The following is a 19,989-nucleotide window of genomic DNA, read 5'->3' as shown; positions in this document are numbered from 1 at the left end:
GATCCGGTGGGAGCCACTGATACATGGACATTAGCGCGAGTATTGATTTGGGAAGTGAATATCATGGAAAATAATAATATTGTTTTTATAAGAGAAAACTTGGCGCTACGAAGGTAAACATATTGTACCGGTCACAGTTCAGGTATGTGACTGACTGAGTTCTCCGCTAGGGATGGCCCTGTTCTGGAACATGTCGATGATGGATCTGTAGGAGCGATTGACATCAGTATGTCTAGGTGTCCGAGTTTTAGTTGGTTAAAGGGCTCTGTTCTTCTAGCGCATGTGTGGTGCTAGTTGAGGCTGTCGACGTCGGGGTACCCCTCTGCAGAGTGTAAAAGTGTGGAATTTCACCCATGTGACTTCCGGGTTGGGAACGCTTACTTTCATGTGTGGCACCTGTTATCACCAGATTTTGGCCAAATCAGGAGGTGGGCCGTAAGGGAGATGGGCTTGGAAGATTACACGTGAAAGATCCCTGAAGCGGCCTTGCACGGAGAGTTTGGGCTAGATTGCCCGTGTATCTGTATTATAGTAGATCGCATCTTAGATTAGAAGATAGAGTTTGACCCGTGCACGGTTAGGTGCACGCCTAAATTAGAAAGTCCCCTGGACTATAAATATGTATCTAGGGTTTATGAAATAAACAACAACCAACGTTCAACCAACCAATCAATCTCGGCGCATCGCCAACTCCTTCGTCTCGAGGGTTTCTACCGGTAAGCATCATGCTGCCTAGATCGCATCTTACGATCTAGGCAGCAGAAGCTTTATGTTGTTCATGCGTTGCTCGTACTGAAGCCTTTTTGATGGCGAGCAACGTAGTTATCATAGATGTGTTAGGGTTAGCATAGTTCTTCGTATCATATGCTGTCGTAGTGCAACCCTTGCATATCTAGCTGCCCTTACACCTATCTTAGGTGTAGGGGCGGCACCCCGCTTGATCATTATTTAGTAGATCCGATCCGTTACGGTTGCTCCTTGTTCATCAAGGATTAGTTTAATATCTGCAATAGTTAGGCCTTACAAAGGGTTGGAGGATCCAGCGGCACGTAGGGTGTCGTTTGCTAGTCCTAGACAGGATGTTCCGGGGATCAACCTCGTGTTGGTTTTTAGGCCCTATCTAGGATCGGCTTACGATCACCGTGCGTGGCCGCGAGGCCCAATCGTGAGTAGGATGATCCAATTATGCGGTGAAAACCCCAAATCGTCGTAGATCGAGTTAGCTTTATCTTGATCAAGCAGGACCACCATATATTCGTGCACCTCGTACGAATCATGGGTGGATCGGCTCCTTGAGCCGATTCACAGGACAACCTGAGAGCCGATCGAGGCTCGTATTTAATGTTTACGTGTATGCCATGCAGGAAACTAAGCGAGGCATCTCCATCACCTTCCTGACCAGGTATAGGTCAGGTGGCACGCCCTTGCACCAGCATCGGACGTGTGTACCAGAGGCTTTGCGGGCCGTCGCTCGGAGGGACCAGGGCCAGCCGCAGCCCTAAGTTGTTCCCGGCTCTACTGTGTTGCCCGTCGCTGCCCGCCGGTGGGTTTTGACCGCAACACATTCTGGCACGCCCGGTGGGACAAGCTTCTACATCAACCACATCGCCATCTACATCTGAGATGGCGGACGGCACGCCAGTCACGTACGAGGATCTGACAGACGAGCTCAAGAAGAAGTATGACGAGGTCAAAGCTATCCTCGAGGCCGATCTCATCGGCTCTTTTCACAGAACCCGTTCACATGGCATCAGGTGGAAGGGGTTCTCGCCTGACGGTGCGCTCGATGGGATAGACCTATCCGCCCCATCGGAAGAACGCACCAGGTCCCTGCGGCAGGAGATCAACTACTTGGTGGCTCACTCGCTACACCGCCACTCTGAGAACCTGGTGAACGCTTTGGAGCGTGTCGCTCTTCGGGTGATCCAGGAAATCATGAGGCACCAGTACTCGCCGTCAGGACCAGCTCTCGGGACGCATCAAGGAGAGTTGCCACTCCAGTCCCGTCCACCGCTGCCATTTGCGTTGGCAGCACCAGAAGTGCCGAACTCACCGGCATTCGTCGTCTACAAGATCGGTGGTGACCCTAATGACTGCCAGTTCTTGCAGGAGGCGCCTAAGGAGATCCCTCACGGGTACATGTGCACGTATGTGCCAGATTGCGGTAACTGGGCGCTCACAAACCAGGCCACAACATCAGGGACTTCTGGGAAAACAGGAGGAACGTCAGCGACAGATCTTGAGAAGCAGACGTGGCTAACTAAGTACGCCACCCCGACGAACCTCCAGAGCTCAGCTCCTGCAGTTGGCTCAGAGCTGGAAAAGCAAGCATGGCTGGCTAAGTACGCCACCCCGGCGAATCTTCAGAGTTCGACTCCTGCAGCCAGCACCGCGGATCAAATCAGTACCATACTAAGAGACCAGTTCGGCATGGTGCCGAAAAGGAGGGCAATCGGCTATTCCAGGCCGTACCCCGATGAGTACGAGTTGATCCCGCTACCACCTAAATATCGGCTCCCTGATTTCTCCAAATTCAGTGGATCAGATGGTTCCAGCTCCATCGAGCATGTGAGCCGATATTTGGCACAGCTAGGAACGGCCTCAGTGTCGGATCCACTACGCGTGAGGTTCTTCCCACAGTCCCTCACGGGATCGGCTTTCGGGTGGTACACCTCGTTGCCACCAGACTCGATCCGGACTTGGAAGCAGTTGGAAGAACAGTTCCATATGCAGTACCACTCAGAGGCTTCCGAGTCTGGCCTTGCCGATCTAGCACAAACACGTCAGAAGCGCGGGGAAACTGTGACAGAATACATCCAGCGCTTCAGGAATCTTAGGAACCGATGTTATTCGGTTCGTGTGACTGAAAAGGAAGCAGTCGAGTTGGCAGTAGCGGGCCTTGCAGCGCCGCTCAAGGACATGGCCTCCCAAGCAGACTACCCCTCACTGGCGCACATGGTTCAGAAATTGTCAGCATATGAACAGCGCCACCCGGACTTGTACCAGGACAAATTCAAGCGTGCAGTAGTCCTGGTCGAGGCAGAGGAGGACGAAATCTCTGCGGGAGATCAAGAGGTAGCAGTGGCTGAATGGACTCGGGGGGCAACCCCCGTGTCCTGCAAATGGGTAAAGCCACCAGGCCCGCCCAGGGGGTTTGATTTTGACGTGACCAAAACTGAGCAAATCTTCGACCTCTTACTCAAGGAGAAGCAGTTGAAGATACCCGAAGGTCTCAAATTCCCCACGGTACAGGAGCTGAACGGAAAGCCATACTGCAAATGGCATAATCCGCTCTCCCATGCCACCAACGACTGCAGGGTGTGGCGTCAGCAGATCCAAATGGCGATAGAACAAGGACGTCTGATTTTCAACCAGTACGCCATGAAGGTCGACACCCAACCCTTCCCCGCTGTTAACATGGTGGGATGCACTTACCCTGAAGGTTGCCAGCCAGGATCCTCGTTCAGCATCAACATGGTAGGACTTGGACACCACGATGGCAAGGATGGAGACGAGGGCAGCTGCTCTCGTAGCAAGGACACAGAGGAGGCCGTTCCACGCGATCGGCTCCGTCACGATGGCAAGCGCTACGTCACAGAGGGAGAGGTGAAGAACATAAGATATCAGCGACCCCTCTCTGATCACCTCCTCAACAAGTATGTGAGTCAGTATGACCAATGTCGACGATCCAGCGATGATGATGAAAGAGATCGTCTGGCTAGAGAAACCAGAAGACATCGTCGGCATGATCGCGATGAGGAGGAGTACGAGCGCCGTGCCAAGGAAAAGTCAAGGGAGCGAGACAACGAGGACAGGCACTGGGACTGTCCCTTCTTCAGACACTGCTGGGATTCAGGAATGAGCCGATTGCCTACAATCGGCAATTGCCCAGAATGCAACCAGAAGAAGAAGGAGGCAGCCAACGTGTCCGTGTTCCAACGCTTAGGGCCTCTCCCGCCTCGAAGCAAACACGCTGAGTCCCCTCGGTTGGAAGATCTTGAAGATTTGGAAGACGAGGGAGAAGAAGAAGAAGACAGGTACCACCGGCCAAGGTGGTGCCCTGATGGACTCAGCCGCTCCCAAAAGCGTAGGGTTCAGCGATTGCGCGGCTTGGAAGAAGCCGAAAGGTTATACCTGCACACGCTAAGGAAGGCGCGACCTGATCTGGCTGCGAAAGTTCAGCGAACCCTGGACGAAGAGGGTCGTCCACGGAAAAAGGAGTGGCGCCCCAAGCAAAGGAAAGCCGATGATGAAACATCGGCTGGCACAAACATGGTACTCATCCTTCCAATGGAGTTTAGTGCTCCAGGATTAAACGATGCACTCAGGGAGGACGACAGCGAGCGCATCGACGTGACAAAGGATGAGGTTGGGCTGGTCTTGTCCACTGGCCTGACCGAGTAGCAAGGACAAAGCAATGAGCAAACGTGGCAAGGCTGATCCTTGTGATCGGCCCCAAAAATCTATGAAGGGATATTACAGAACCTTCATTGAGCGCTTCAATCAATATGGAGGCCGATTTTCAGCAATCGGCCAAAATTATCTTCACCACATGTTCTACTTGTGTTCAACATCGCTCTACTGGGCAGCGGTCACGTTGGCGGATGAAAGTCAACACTAATCCCATCGGAGCCGATGTACAAATACAATGCCTTGGCCAATCACAAAGCCGATATCCGCAGTCACCTGCCAGATTCGGCTCGGGGGGCATCTAATCACAGAACAGGTGAACATGTGTGCAGTAAAACATTGTGGGCCGATAGGAAAAAATCGGCCAGTAAAAAAAAAACTCTCTTATGGATGGTACACAGCCGGTGCATGGCCATCGACTAAAGAGGTACAGCTGATATAAGCAGAAGCCCGATGGAGTAGTTGTTGAGTTACAGGGAGAGGCTCTACTGGATAAATCCCTTCTCAAGACTTCCAACTCCTTCTGCAAAGTCTCCAAGTTTAGCAGTACCAGTGCAAACATATAGATCAGGCTAAGGGTGAGTCCAACAAAGGGAGCATACCTATCCTAGGAGCATGAGCACAGCCGATTACGAGTCGAGCGGCTATGGCGTTTTGCCTGGCATGGACCAAGGTGGCGGCTTGATCAAGGTCACTTCCAGAGGTTGTTACGCCCAGAGTATAGGAGGGTATCAGAGATTCAAAAACATCCTCACCGGAAGTTGCATTAGTCTGCCAAAGATGATGAGCTGATCTGATCAGCAAGGCGCAAAGGAGGAGTTGGGAAGCCATTGTATTTGAGGCTTCTTGGTTCAAGGAACAGATCTGCTGATCTTTCCAAAGCTTTTCAGTGCGGCGGCTCTTCCGGAAATCAAGAGGCCCGGGGGGCAGCTCGCCCTGAAATATCTTTGCTCTGGAGAGCCGATTTGATTGGAATCGGCTGGTTCTGCATTATAACTTGGAGGCCGATGGCGATGCATTTGGCTTGCTTTGGATGAGGCTCGGGGGGCAACTCGCCCGAGAGTTTCTTGGCTTTGGGAGCCGATTTTGTTGGAATCAGCTGGCTCTACACCGCAACTGTTCGGAAGAATGATGCTTTTGTTACAGAGTTATCAGTTTCAGCATCCAAGCTGATTCAGCAACAGTTCCGGGGCTCTCTTAAAAACGCCCACTCAAGATCAAATCGCCGGTCTGCTGCGATCGGCTTCACCCAGTGCTATCGTCATCGGCAGAGCTGGTTAACTTGGAAGGACGACTGAGTTGGCCTGTCTCGCAGATTATCGTGAGAGACCAAGTCGCGGCCCCATCTGGTCGTTGAGCATTGGTTAGGCTAACAATCGGCAAAGTCAGATGAGGAAAAATCGGCTAAATCAGCATAAAGAACATCGGCAAAGTCAAAAGAAATTTTTCATTGATAATAAGATTTCTTACAAAGAGAAGCCGATTGTTCAGCAAAAGGGACAGATTGCTACTCCTGATCTTATACTAGTAGGTCCCTATTCTCAGGGCTGTTGCCATCTTCGCTGTCGCTGGGGTAGCTGCCCTCATTGCTGCTGTCGACGAATCCCTCGGTGCTGCTACTGTGAACTTCAGCGGAGGCTTCGTCTTCGTCATCATCATCGTCCTCATCTGACCAGGCCCAGCCACGGATGCGCTTTGGCGGCGGTTCGTCGGAAGAGGTGTCGTTCTCCTGTTCCTTCTTCATGTCGGAGGAGACGTCTTCGTCTTCATCATCCTCTTCTTCTTCTTTGGTGACGGAGGTGAATTTACCCCGGAAGAGAGGGTCATTGTCGTCGCTCTCCGCCTCCAGTGCTCCGTCAACCAGGAACCGGAGGTCATCTTCCCCGTCAGTTAGGGGCATGGCCCCGTCTGACCAGACGAGGTCCTCGCCCTCTGGTACGAAGTCGAAGTCCCACTCCCGCTTGTCCCAATGCTTGGGAGCGCGCCGGTTGTACGCCTCCATCTGGTCGTGCTCTAGAATCAACTCGCTTGAGGAAGAGGATTGGAGAGAAACGGAAGAGGAGGAAGGGGACGACATGGCTGGGGAAGGAGAGGGTTTTTGGCTGAGGGCTAGTTTGGAACTGGATGATGAAGAGATGGACTGTTCGATGCTGCAGATAAAGGGGATAGAGCAAAGATTTATTGCTCGAGCAGTTTCCGAGGAGGTGGGGCCAAAATTGTCAAATCGTGCAGAGAAGTTGAGAAGGCAAGTTGTCACAATGAAGAATACTGCAACGGTTCTACTCTGCCACGACATGACCCGACGAAGAAGAACAGAGTGATTTTGGAATTATCAATTCCAAAACCAAGGGGGCATGTGTTATCACCAGATTTTGGCCAAATCAGGAGGTGGGCCGTAAGGGAGATGGGCTTGGAATACACGTGAAAGATCCCTGAAGCGGCCTTGCACGGAGAGTTTGGGCTAGATTTCCCGTGTATCTGTATTATAGTAGATCGCATCTTAGATTAGAAGATAGAGTTTGACCCGTGCACGGTTAGGTGCACGCCTAAATTAGAAAGTCCCCTGGACTATAAATATGTATCTAGGGTTTATGAAATAAACAACAACCAACGTTCAACCAACCAATCAATCTCGGCGCATCGCCAACTCCTTCGTCTCGAGGGTTTCTACCGGTAAGCATCATGCTGCCTAGATCGCATCTTGCGATCTAGGCAGCAGAAGCTTTATGTTGTTCATGCGTTGCTCGTACTGAAGCCTTTTTGATGGCGAGCAACGTAGTTATCATAGATGTGTTAGGGTTAGCATAGTTCTTCGTATCATATGTTGTCGTAGTGCAACCCATGCATATCTAGCCGCCCTTACACCTATCTTAGGTGTAGGGGCGGCACCCCGCTTGATCATTATTTAGTAGATCCGATCCGTTACGGTTGCTCCTTGTTCATCAAGGATTAGTTTAATATCTGCAATAGTTAGGCCTTACAAAGGGTTGGAGGATCCAGCGGCACGTAGGGTGTCGTTTGCTAGTCCTAGACAGGATGTTCCGGGGATCAACCTCGTGTTGGTTTTTAGGCCCTATCTAGGATCGGCTTACGATCACCGTGCGTGGCCGCGAGGCCCAATCGTGAGTAGGATGATCCGATTATGCGGTGAAAACCCCAAATCGTCGTAGATCGAGTTAGCTTTATCTTGATCAAGCAGGACCACCATATATTCGTGCACCTCGTACGAATCATGGGTGGATCGGCTCCTTGAGCCGATTCACAGGACAACCTGAGAGCCGATCGAGGCTCGTATTTAATGTTTACGTGTATGCCATGCAGGAAACTAAGCGAGGCATCTCCATCACCTTCCTGACCAGGTATAGGTCAGGTGGCACGCCCTTGCACCAGCATCGGACGTGTGTACCAGAGGCTTTGCGGGCCGTCGCTCGGAGGGACCAGGGCTAGCCGCAGCCCTAAGTTGTTCCCGGCTCTACTGTGTTGCCCGTCGCTGCCCGCCGGTGGGTTTTGACCGCAACAGCACCGTGTCTTTAAAATGCTTAATTATTTAACAACCCGTTTTCAGAAAAACATTTCTATTTTACAATTTATATGATTGTGTGTAATCGGTTTGCTGAGTATGATTTGTCGTACTCATCCAGCTCCTCCATGTTTTTTTAGATGCAGACGTCATTAGCGGAAGATTTCGTTCGACCGAAGAGTAGGATGAACTAGCACATGAAAGTAAGCGTTCCCAACCCGGGAGTCACAGGGGTGAAATTCCACACTTTTACACTCTGTAGAGGGGTACTCCGACGTCGACAGCCTCGACTAGCACCACACAGGCGCTAGAAGAGCAGAGCCCTTTAGCCCACTAGAACCCGGACACCTGAACATACTGATGTCGATCGCTCCTACGGATCCATCATCGACACTTTCTAGAACAAGGCCGTCCCCAGCGGAGAACTCAGTCAGTCCCACACCTGAACTGTGACCGGTACAATATGTTTACCTTCGTAGCACTAAGTTTTCTGTTATAAAACAAGTTTTCTGTTATAAAACAATTGTTGTTATTTCTCAGGTTGACCACTTTCCAAATCAACACTCGCGCTAATGCCCGATTCGTATTGGTGGCTCCAGCGGATCCATCACCGTATACCGACACCGGCCCATTAGTCCACAAATATCTCAACGGAATATCACATCTATCTACCATATACTATATCAATTGACAGCAAAATCTATTCTACCAAAGTACATGAAAGGGTATAACAGCTTGCCTGAATAAACAATCATCTATCGATATTATCCGATAAGAAAAGGACAGTGCTAGGAATCCCCCGGGGGATTTGATTTCCCAGCATCCTGGTCCCCGTGCTGACACGTGTCCTTTTTGCTGCCGGGTAGCAAAAAAAATCTCGCTTTTGCTTCAGTGTAGCAAAAACGGTTCGCTCACGAAAATAAAATAAAACTGTTGAACTCGCCGGAGACCTCACCGGAGACTCGCTGGAGACATCGCCGGAGACCAAGTAGCAAAAAAGTTATGATATTGTAGCAAAAAACACCCTGCATTTGCTTCAATGTAGCAAAAATGGTTCACCCACGAAATAAAAGAAAACGGCTGAGCTCGCCGGACACACCACCGGAGACTCGCCGGAGAGCTCGTAGCAAAACAATTGTGCTATTGTAGCAAAAATGAATATCGTCGGAGACATCGATGGGGAACTCGGGCCGAACTCACCAGAGACCTAGCCGGAGACCCGTAGCAAATATATTGTGCAATTATAGCAAAACCGCAAAAAAATGGTAGCAAAAAAACTATTCCTATGTTGCAACTTCACATAATGGAGACCTCGCCGGAGACATCAACGAAGACCTCGCCTGCAGCAGCGCCGCCAAGGTTATAGCAACTCCGTTCACCTAAGGAAGCGACGCCCGTAACTGCGAGTAGCACCGCCAGACGCCTAGGTAGCAAAGAAGGCCTTGGCCGGTAGCAAAAAGCCGCACTCCGCCAGTAGCAACGCCGGAGGCCTAAGGTAGCAGCACTCTGAACCTCCTTCTATCTTATCTTGATCCTCCTTCACGGGGATCGTTCTCCGCAATGGAGAAGCAGCACCATCGTTGACCACGACGCCCCATACCACGGCGCCGCGTGGCTCCTGCACGAAGGCACCCGCCTGCGGCTTACTCCTCCACCGTCCCTCCAGTCGTGCTGCTCCACGGCTGGCGCGCCCCAACCGCCGAGCTGCCCCTTGGCCGGCGCGCCCGCCCTTGAGCTGCTCCACCGTCGGCGCGCCCCGCCCCGAGAAGCTCCTCCCGCAGCGTCGGCGGTGGTACGCGCGGCTGATGGGAGGCGGCGGTGCCGTAAGGAAGCCCTACTGGCTAGGATCCAAGCCAGTCGTTCTCGCTGCAGGGCTCCTCCAATGGCTCCCGGTGGCGGGGCTGCACGAGGGAGGCGCATGAGGTTGGAGACGCAGCGTGCGCGGCCGAAGCTGCGGTGATGTGTGCGGCCGGGCTGGGCTGCAGCAGTGGGTGGCCGGGAAAAGGGAAAAGCAGCGATGAGCGGTCGTTGGACTTGGAGAAGACGAAGTCACGCTGGCTGGGTGAGAGGATAAGGTTGGTTTTAATTTTTTTTTTAGAAGCGGGGGGACATGGGGGAAAAGCAGTCCGCACGATCGGTTTGATCGGACGGAAGCCCACCCTCATATGTAACTAGTTGTATCCGCACCCAATTTTTGTTGTGACACTTCCAAATTTACAAAAAATACAAACTAAAATCCCCCGGGGCCGGGGGGGATTGGATCATTTTCCATAAGAAAACACCGGTAGTATTCTCCAAATCTATGGTATGGCTCGTCTCTTCCCATCCTCTACGGAGAAGCACGCCAGCACCTATGCTACGATTGTACTTTTTCATGTGTGTGTGTATATATATATATATCGATAATTACCAGGTACAAAGGAGGGTAGCTACCCACCCCACTGGTACCGTTGGATAGTATCTTCAAGATTCCCACTGGTCAAACCCACCTTAGTGTTTAGTTTTGGATAGACCGGTAACAACATGGTGTATAAAACTAACGGACGTTAGCTAGAAAGATTCGATTCCTTGCGATACGTTTTTAAATTGGTGAAAGATTCCCTACCGTACTTTTTATGTTGGCCTAGCTAGAAACCATCTTTTGGTAGTTTTAGAGACCCACAATTTTTCAAAACTACTTTTTTTACCTGCCTTGTCCTCTACGTGTTTGATAGGGGTGCATTCACTATGACTTTTTCTAGACTTTCTAGTCCACCTCACAACACACAATAAAAAGAAGGTCGGAATCTCACGGATTGAAGCATCGGTTGTGATTTTAAACGACAAGCGTTTTGCTTTTTAGAAGCGCCATGGGGAGATAAAGAAGTACTGCCTATGGTCCTATTTAATTGACGTTGCTTAACACACTCGCATCAATTTAAACCGACCGGAGGGAGTAGGTCTTTGTTGACGTGTAAAATATTCCAAAAACGTCAGTTACAACCGTTTAAACCACAATAAAAAGTAGACTTGAAACCATGATAACTAATTTTAATTGAATACGGACTACAGTGGGTTGGGCGTTAGTAATTACTACGTAGTTAGTTTTACCTGGGTTTTTTATCACTGCGCGCATGTCAGTCGTGGAGAGAATTTGGGAGAGGTACCTTTTCATTTTAGGCAGCATCGTCCCGAGAATTGCAGAGGAGCTCACGGGTGCTCCCCTCACCCATGTCTCTGGCGAACATCTGTCCCAGGACCACTGTATTATTAGGAGTATTAATCGTTAGCAGAATTTGAGCAAGTCACGTATTTCTGCCAACCTTTTCTGCCAACCTCCGTACCACCTGACCCTTGTCTGCGCATTGGTCCACAGCCATGAATGCAAATCCATTCATGCGCGAAAAAGAACAAGCTCAGGTCGGACCAGGAAGTTCATTCCGTGAGCTAATTACTCCATTATGTACTTAACTTAACCAAGCACTAAACAAAGGATTTGATTGGGGTGATTTTAGCCAAAGAGAAATCAATAGCTGATAACTAGGAGTTAATTCCGGGATTATGTACTTAAGCACTAAACACGGGATTTGCATTATGTACTTAACCAAGCACTAAACAAGGGATTTCATTAGGATGATTTTAGCTAAAGAGAAATCAATAGGTGATAACCAGGAGTTAATTCCAGGATTATGTACTTAAGCACTAAACAAGGATTTTGATAACCAAATTGTTTATCAAAAACAGAATAAGTACTTCCTAATCTATGGCACCCACACTACTCCCTCAAACGTAATTATTACTCATAATTTACCGTGTCAGTACCAACTAGGAGTATAAAATAAATTTATCACCACAAACAATGGGCAGCTATCAATTAATTTGGGGGATCGATGTCAGATGTGGGGCCATTGCATTGATGCTTCCTCATGTAGCGTACAGGTTCGTGAGCAGACTCTGCTCACTAGGGCCGGCCCTACAACTTTATGTCAGGTAGAGGTTTCCTATACTCTTGTATTTCGAATAGATGCTACCTGGATCGATTTTTTGCTACTATGTTTGCACCGATCTCAAAGCAAATTTACGCGGCTGATCTATGGGGGTGCGTGACACCCATGAGCCAAAAATCTGCGTCAGCATCGTCCCGGGCTTTATTAGCCTGGCCTTTGCATGTGTGCTGGTGTGAACTAGGAGGAGTGCCTTTTTTTTGAAGCGGTAACAGCAGCAAACCAAAGCAGCCATCGATTCATTTCTTGCTTGGCTAAGCCTCTCTCTCTCTCTTCTATCCCCTGTACTGCCCGTTGCTGCAAAGGTGGCAGCTGAGCTCATCTCTACTTTTGCTTGCTTTTTATCGTGTGTGCCTCGGAAAGTAGGAAAAATGGCTCTAGAAATTCTGAAGAGATGCCCAGATTTTGCAAGGAATCAGCGGCAACAAAGATACTTCGATTTACTACGTTCAGCAAATATAAGAACTCACAGGGCGATTAAAAGCGGATGTTTTAGACAGATTAGGCGTGGGAAACCTTTTTTGACATGCAGATTCTTTTCCTAGCGGAGGCAACTTTGCAGCACGAAGCAACAAAAAATATGTTGTACGTTTCGAAATCTGCCAGCAATGTCAGGCCAGTTCAAGCCTGCCACGCACGCGCAAACAGCCGATAAAACACCTACCGTTTGCCATGCCGTTAGCCTATAACGGTAAGCATGAGGGCCCACATCAGCAAATAAGGTCAAAGGTAAGTAAGCACATCTACCTGCACACATCTCATCGGTATATCCAACGGTTCTACTGAGAGGGGTAGCTACCCACCTTTGTAGAAAATCCGCACTCATATATATATATATATATATATATATATATAGACGCGCTATTTGACTCCCTGGGAGCAGACAGTTTTCAATTGCCCGCGCGCCAGGTAACATAAAATTACGTCGCTTGCTCACTCGCGCTCGGTCCGGTTCACAGGCTCAGCTGTCCGCTGGACTTTTCCACTACGTAAGATTTTATTGGTGCACGTACGAATCCTTGCATGCGACAAGAAAAGATACCAAGCCAACCCGTGTGTCCAACATCAATGTAAGAAAAAAAAAACCTAGCTAATAAAATTTGCTAACGAACATAGGGAACATGGTCGACTAACAGAATTTCTACTCCATCGCAAGAAATTAGGCCAACCAGTTGAGGTAACCTAAAAATTTGATAAAAGTCTAGATTACACCTAAATAACGCGAAGAAATTTTCGAGGCGACTTCAAAATTCGATTAAAAGGATTACACTATAATAAATGTAGAGTACGTAAAACTAACTGACCGGTTCTGATGTGCCCATGAGAAAAAAGGACCGCCTGTTCACACAACGTAAGATTTACGTGCCTGAGTAGGTAAGAACTTCATGCAAACAAAACATATGTCGACAGGAATAACCTCATGTGCCCATAGAATAAAGTGCATATCGAAAATAAATGAAATATGTGAACGTAATAAATTACAGTCAGTGCAAATTATCTAGTTACATCAACAACTCCAGTACACTATGCTTTGATGTTGTATTTCCATCCTACTAGGTGTCTAGGCGCTGAAGACCAGAACATGCGGTGCAGCTCTACATTTCAATGTGTACCCCAGGAGAAGGACACATCCCAGTTCCTCTTAATATTTTGAACATTACTGGCTGTCCTGAAAAATGGGGTCAGAATTAGCATAAGATTCAAGAAACTGAACATAATTTGCAACCAAAGAATTCCTTTGGCAAAAATTGATTCAGTACGAAGGTGACATGGCCTTTAAGAAGATAAGAATGTTCATTGTCACATCATCATCCGTATATTTACGATGATGTAGAGACTAGTCGGACCCTGTAAGCCTACATTCGGATTCAGGATAACTATATACTCTGCCTACCAAACATTAACAAACAAAAAAATTAAAACAAAGATGAATTAGCCACATTCAGAGTATATAGAGTTGCATCCTGGAGTCATGAACATGGATGGGAGAACACTTTTTGATTATACCTTGGTTGTGGGCATTAGTCAGCTACACCTATCCTTGATATTTTTTCGGCATGACTAGGGGACTTTGCAAGAGAAAAAACTTCTTTGATTCATAGGATCTTCAACACAGGAACAGAAAAACACAAGATTTTGGTTTAATGTATCCGGGTTCCCTGAACTGGAAGATGTGTTCTACAATATTGCAGGGTTAAACACATAAGTTGTTCTTTAGTGGTTTTTTGTTAGTATCTTCGGCCATAAATGATTACAACACAATATGTTGCCGGGAATGATAATATATCAATTCAAAATTATAGGCAGATAAATTCATTTGGCATAGAATTTGTTACTTACCCACTCGTCGCAGTCCGGGCCCACCATGTGGTGAAGCTTCTCGCACCGGTCGCTGCTGTGCCAGCCACCCACCACACCGTGACGCCTCTCGCAGCACCACTTTCCTTGATGTTGCCGTCAGCCGACGAGCCACCGACGGCTGTCGAAAGGTCCCGCAGCACCGCCTGCCTCGATGCGATGCTACCGTCGGCCGACAAGGCCAACTACAGCTGTCGCGCGCCTACGCCCTCGCCGTTGAAAGCTCTCGACGCCCGCCTTCAAAACCGCATGCGGCTACCGATCCCAATTAGAACAGAAAAATGCCGAGTCGGTAGTTCCCAAACCCAGCCCCCCACAGCGAGAAAGAAATTAACTGTCCCAAGCAACGTAAAAGAAGCGAAATGATATTACGTCGGCCAGTGATGCGAGTACGATTAGTACCTAAACCACACCGAGCAGGTGCGATGGAGCTGACAAGGGCGACTAGCTGGGTCAAGCAACGTAAAATAAGCGAAAGGAAATTATGTTGGCCGGCCAGTGATGCGAGTACGGTTAGTACACTAAACCACATCGAGCAGATGTGATGGAGCCGACAAGGGGGGCTAGCTGGGTCATTCGGATCCCTGGTGGTTTAATTGCACTTCGTGTAAAAAATAATGCAATGGCTGATAAAAACAGGTCTGCTCTATTACCGCTCTTTTCTGCTCTCCTGCCTAGGTTAGTGTGGCATTACCCTATCTCCCTTGCTAGCTGTCTATGGGCATTTGTAATCTGAACTTATTAATGTTCCGAGTCAGCTTCGAGTGAATGCAACAAGCTATGAGGTATCTCCTCCCTGCCCCACCCCCTAAGACCTCAAAAAAAATGGTCCATAGGTAAGTGAAAAATGTTGGATTGGTTGCTAACCTCCCTGCAAAAAGAAAAATGATCCAACTGAACTCGAAACGAAAATTTACAGCAACAAAGTATAGACATCTTTCAGTAATATTATTTTCATTAGACCAAGCAAGACACGTTACTAATTTTACAGCTTATGAAATGGGGTAATGCCTTTAAAAGCAATCGGTGAAGAAAGAAATATGAATAGGTAATGAATAAATATCTATGCAGTTGTACCTTGATGCCTCATTAGGAGGTAAAAATAATCTGAAACATCACTAGAAACCAATGCTTGAATAATCCTCACTGCCAACAGAAGAAGACCTATGTCGGCTGATTTCCATGGTGGACCGAGTTTGTGAGACGCCGCTCGCCGGGCTGCCGCAGCATGACCGGCGGAAAGCAGCACAGCACTTGTGGTAGAGAAAGGAGAAGATGGGGGCGATGCCGATGCCGCCCGCAGCTACGACCCGCTTGCTCACCATGCCGCCGATTCGGCCGGCCGGGCCGGCCACGGCGTCGCCGACTCCAGCGAGAGCGCAGAACCAACCCCCTACTCGCCTGGCTCCCGATTCAGCCGGACGCTGCGCCGCCGCCGCCGCCAGACGCGAAACCGGTCGCCGCCGCGCCTCAACTCCAATATCCAAACCGCTCGTCGCTGGACGCTCTCGATTAGAAAAAGGCAATAAAAAAAGTTCAGGTACGGCTGCGTAGTGGGCTAGCTCCCAAACAAAACCGCCGGAGATAGGTGTAGGAGTAGTCTTCCCAGGGACGCCGTCGTGGTGGTGGAGGTGGCGTCTTGGGGAAATAAGGTAGCTACAGCTCTTTCCCCACCTTGGCGGTGCTCTGTAGGGCGGCGCCGGAGAGCTTGTGGAGGTAGGTTTTCCTGGGTCTGGTTGGCGAGGTGGATGCGGCGACCAGGCTGGAGGATTTTGTCCTCGGGACTCGTCTCCATCACGGCGGCGCGTGCTCCTGCGTCGGCCGGGAGTTCTGGAGGTTTGTATAGGAGTCGGCTGTTCGGTGTCGTCTTCTTCGAGGACGGCGACGGCGGCCTTTGCGGATGGACGGATGGCCTCGAGCAGGGTTCGATGGATAGAGGCAGGCGGCTCTTCTGCGCTTCCTCGACTGCATCGATGGAGGGCACTGGAGACGGGCTCCGTGAAGCCTGGGGGCGTCCCCCGGCCGACATGCTCCAACGGCAAGGTCCCGCCGCTGGCGGGCCACTATTGAGGCTCTTAAAGCACAGATGCTGCGATGGGGCTTCCCGGAGCTGGGTGTTTGGTAATCTCCGCTTTTCCCCTCTCTGGCGGCGCTTCGGCGGCGGCGGAGCTCGGGATCGGCGGCCGACGGTGGTGTGCGCAGGGCACCGACAGGACTTCTTTGTATTTTCTCCTTTTTTCAGGGTGCTTTGTGCATTTCCTCTAGGACACCTGTCCATCTGGATCTTTTCAGGTTGGGTCCGCGTGTGTGTGTGCTGTACTGCTGTATGTGTGTTCGAATGAACATGTGGTTTCCCCTCAAAAAAAAAAAAAAAAACCGCCGGAGTATAAAATGCAAAAGAAAATTACGACATATGCGATGCGGTACAGCGGTAGGTTGCCAGGCACACGAAGAGGTTCGGTGCAAACGCTACGCGGTCCGGCTCGATTGAACCGACCTGGGTATAGAATTACTATTCTGCAAAAATATCAGGCCGCTTACCGCTTGACCATTCCAGGCAGCTGGCTAAAATATCTCTGGCCGACGTCCGATGCCCAAAAGTCCATTCGCTTTCTTCATATAGATCGAGTGCCCAAGGCAGCTAAGCTAAGTAATAATGAATGATGATTGATCAGCTACCTGTGATGCTGTGGTTTGCTCTTCTATCTCTAAGTGACACGTACACACTAACTCAGCTCTTATTAGCCACGCATGTGTCCACGTACGAAAACTAGTTTGTCCAAACCACTAGCACGTATTCATACTTCCATACAACGTACATATATATGCACATGCATGTACACCTCATCATTCACTAATCGATGCATGCTAGTAAAGAGGTCAGCTTTGGTGCTATTTTATTTGTTTGGCAAAACTTATTTTGCATGCATATACCAAAATTAATTATAATTTTCTTAAACAGGATACAAAACAAAATCCTTTTTTTTTGCTCCAATTTTATCTACACAAAAGATTATGTACTCAATTAACACTTCTTAATTTAAATAATAAGCCTGAAAATCCGGGTTACTACAGGTACCCCCGACGCCCTTCAGGAAGAAAAGACGGCACCCGCAGGCGTCACCGCGTCGGCGTCGACCAAGCCAACAGGGATTTCTCCAGATCCCCCCAAACCACCACCACAGACGACTCGGAGTGCTCCGCCCAGCTGCCACCAACCAGCATGTGCCACCACGATCTTGAAGCCATCATCGCCGTCTCACTGTGGTCCCAGACACGAGGCCTCGAGGGAAGGAAGGGCACAACAGGGTCTAGGGTAGCAGCACCGCCGCCGCGCGGGAGGGAACATCCTCCACCGCCATTGCGGTAGCAGACCGAACGTGCCAGCAGAAACACACCGAGCCCCTACTGGCCCAGCCGGGCCCAACCTGGCCCGTAAAGTTTCCGCCGCCACGCTGCAGCAGGCCGGCGAGCAGCGCCGCCACCACCCAACCCCACCGACGCCCCGCGTCCACCTCCAGGGAGCAGCAATCGGGCCTGAGGCGGCCCGCCCAAACCCAGATGGGGCCCAGAGGGCCCAGATCTGGGCCGGGAGGACACAACCAGCCGCGCGCCGGCGACCGACCATCCACCGCCAAGCCACCGCGCTACCCCGCCGCCAAGGAGCAGCGCCGCCGCCACGGGAACCACCCGGCCGCACCGGGCCGCACCTAGCCTAGGGACACCGCCGCGGGCGCGGGCGCCGCGCCTCCTTGCCACGCGCGCGAGGAAAGGCCGGCCGCCGCCGCCAGCACCGCACGAGCAACGCCCGGCGGCACGCGCCGCGGCGGCAGAGGGGAGGGGGAGGAGAATGGGAGGCGGGCAGCGGCGATTAGGGTGGGCTCCGTCTCGCCCGCGCAGGGGGCGAGAGCGGAGCGAAGCGTTTTTTTTTTCTTCGTCCCCCTGTCCAGTCTCACCTCCCCCAATTATGTTCCGCCCGGGCGCTTCTCCTTCCAGCTCGACGGCGGCGGTGGCTTCCTGCCCCTCGGATGCCGCCATGGTCTCGTACTAATGTTGGTCCAGAATGGGAAACAGGTCTTGGTGTGGGATCCATTCACGGGCGACCAACACCGCATTGCCCTTCCCCTGAGTTTCGATCAGGAGAAGATCGTGCACACTAGCGGGACGGTGCTCCGCGTTGCAGGAGACGACCAACACTTTCAGGTGGCCTTAGTAGTGGACGACGACGACCGGCTACATAGACGAGCGCTCGCCTGCCTTTACTCGTCGGAGACCGGCGAATGGGGTGATCTCATCTCAACGCCACTTACATCTGGTGTAGGGGTTGCTATGATCATGCCCGCTGTGCTGGATAGGAATTCCCTCTACTGGCAGCTTATTGGGGTTTCGTTTCGAATTCTCGAGTTTGATTTAGAGAGGCAAAGCCTAGCTGTGATACCTGTGCCACAAGACTTGTCTGCCAGGGCTACTTGCGGATTCACAGTTATACGGGCAGAGGGTGGTGGTCTTGGTTGCCTCATTGTGTCAGACTTATGCGCCGAATTATGGAAGAGGATGACAGATTGTGATGGTATTATTACATGGGTGTTGGGGAGAACTATTGAACTGGACAAACTACTTTCCCTCAATCCAGGGAGGGAGAAACAAGCTAGGCTTGATGAAATGCCGTAACCCATCTGAAAATAGCATTCCCTTGCAGATGTGTAATTGGTTGATGGAATGCCGTATATATCCTTTCATGTTACGCAAACAATTGCAAGTAGTGTCACACCACTTGTTTCTACCGCTGCTTGATGAAATGCAACATACAGCGATGTTGTTCTGCAGTTTTTGTTCTGTTACTTGTGTGGTCAGTTTTTTTACAGCATTTTGTGGTGGCACTTTGTTTAGTGGCTAGGGGCAGTGATTTTTTTCCTCGAGATGACATATAAAACGTTTGGAAGTTGACCACATGAACTACCTTCAACCAACTAAGATGTCAAATACTAGGTAGCTCAATAGGTACATTTAGCTTAAAGCTAGTTATATATCCTTTCATTTAGCTTAAATCCGTAATAAGAACTTGGTTGGAAATTTATGAGTAATTGTTCATTTTATCATTTTCAGGACAGTCTTGCATGTGGCAAGTCCATTTTTGGGCCTTGTGGCAGGGAAATTTAAAATTTGATTTCATTTTCATCTGCTTGGGCTAAATTTATTCATATAATATAAATCATGATCATGTATGCTGGCAGGATTTATTAGTACATTTTCTTTCAATATGGCGCAAAGCAAGCTTTAAGTGACCAGCTAATAGTCTGCGTGTGTATGTTCTGCATTTTTATGATATTAATGAGTATTTGCTGTTTTGGGATTATTATGCAGTAAATTTGGCAGTAGGGGTCTTTTGTATATCTATTCCTATTGTTGTTTCAAAGCTGAGTTGATTATCTAATTTATCTTTCGTTTGATCCAGGTGACCTGGTGAGCACGAGCCAAAGGCGATGAGATTAATGCCATCGCCTTATCAGAGTCGAGATTCGAACATTGAATCCAATAATTCAGAGTGGTAAATAAAACAACGACACCGGCATGGAGAAGTTGAAGATCCAGAATTTAAAGAATACCTTCCAAAACAGTGCCCGATAAGTTTAATTTAATTGATCTGGGGAATAAAGAAACCGTAGGATCTGATCGTCCGCTGACAAAGACTACAGGATCAGTCAATCATACCATGCA

The 19,989-nt window shown here is 49.6% G+C and overlaps 1 long non-coding RNA gene and 1 pseudogene across 2 annotated transcripts; one reads left to right on the top strand and one right to left on the bottom strand.

The window, feature by feature from the left end:
- The window catches only part of LOC127310738 (F-box/kelch-repeat protein At3g23880-like), a 64,476-nt pseudogene extending 45,534 nt beyond the window's left edge, over positions 1 to 18,942 (top strand).
- LOC127308768 (uncharacterized) lies at positions 13,343 to 16,624 on the bottom strand. Of its 2 annotated transcripts, XR_007856744.2 has the most exons (3): positions 15,349 to 16,624; positions 14,254 to 15,142; positions 13,343 to 13,582 (listed from the first exon to the last, which is right to left on the bottom strand). It is a non-coding gene; the product is annotated as an uncharacterized lncRNA (long non-coding RNA). The 2 variants fall into 2 exon arrangements; XR_007856743.1 differs by lacking the exon at positions 15,349 to 16,624 and having other exon boundaries at positions 14,254 to 15,342.
- Positions 18,943 to 19,989: the final 1,047 nt, after the last annotated feature.

Source organism: Lolium perenne, chromosome 6 (assembly GCF_019359855.2).
Source record: "Lolium perenne isolate Kyuss_39 chromosome 6, Kyuss_2.0, whole genome shotgun sequence".
In the NCBI taxonomy this organism is placed as follows: Eukaryota; Viridiplantae; Streptophyta; class Magnoliopsida; order Poales; family Poaceae; genus Lolium; species Lolium perenne.
The sequence above is the reverse complement of the archived record's forward strand: the minus strand, read 5'-3'. Positions and strand labels throughout refer to the sequence as shown.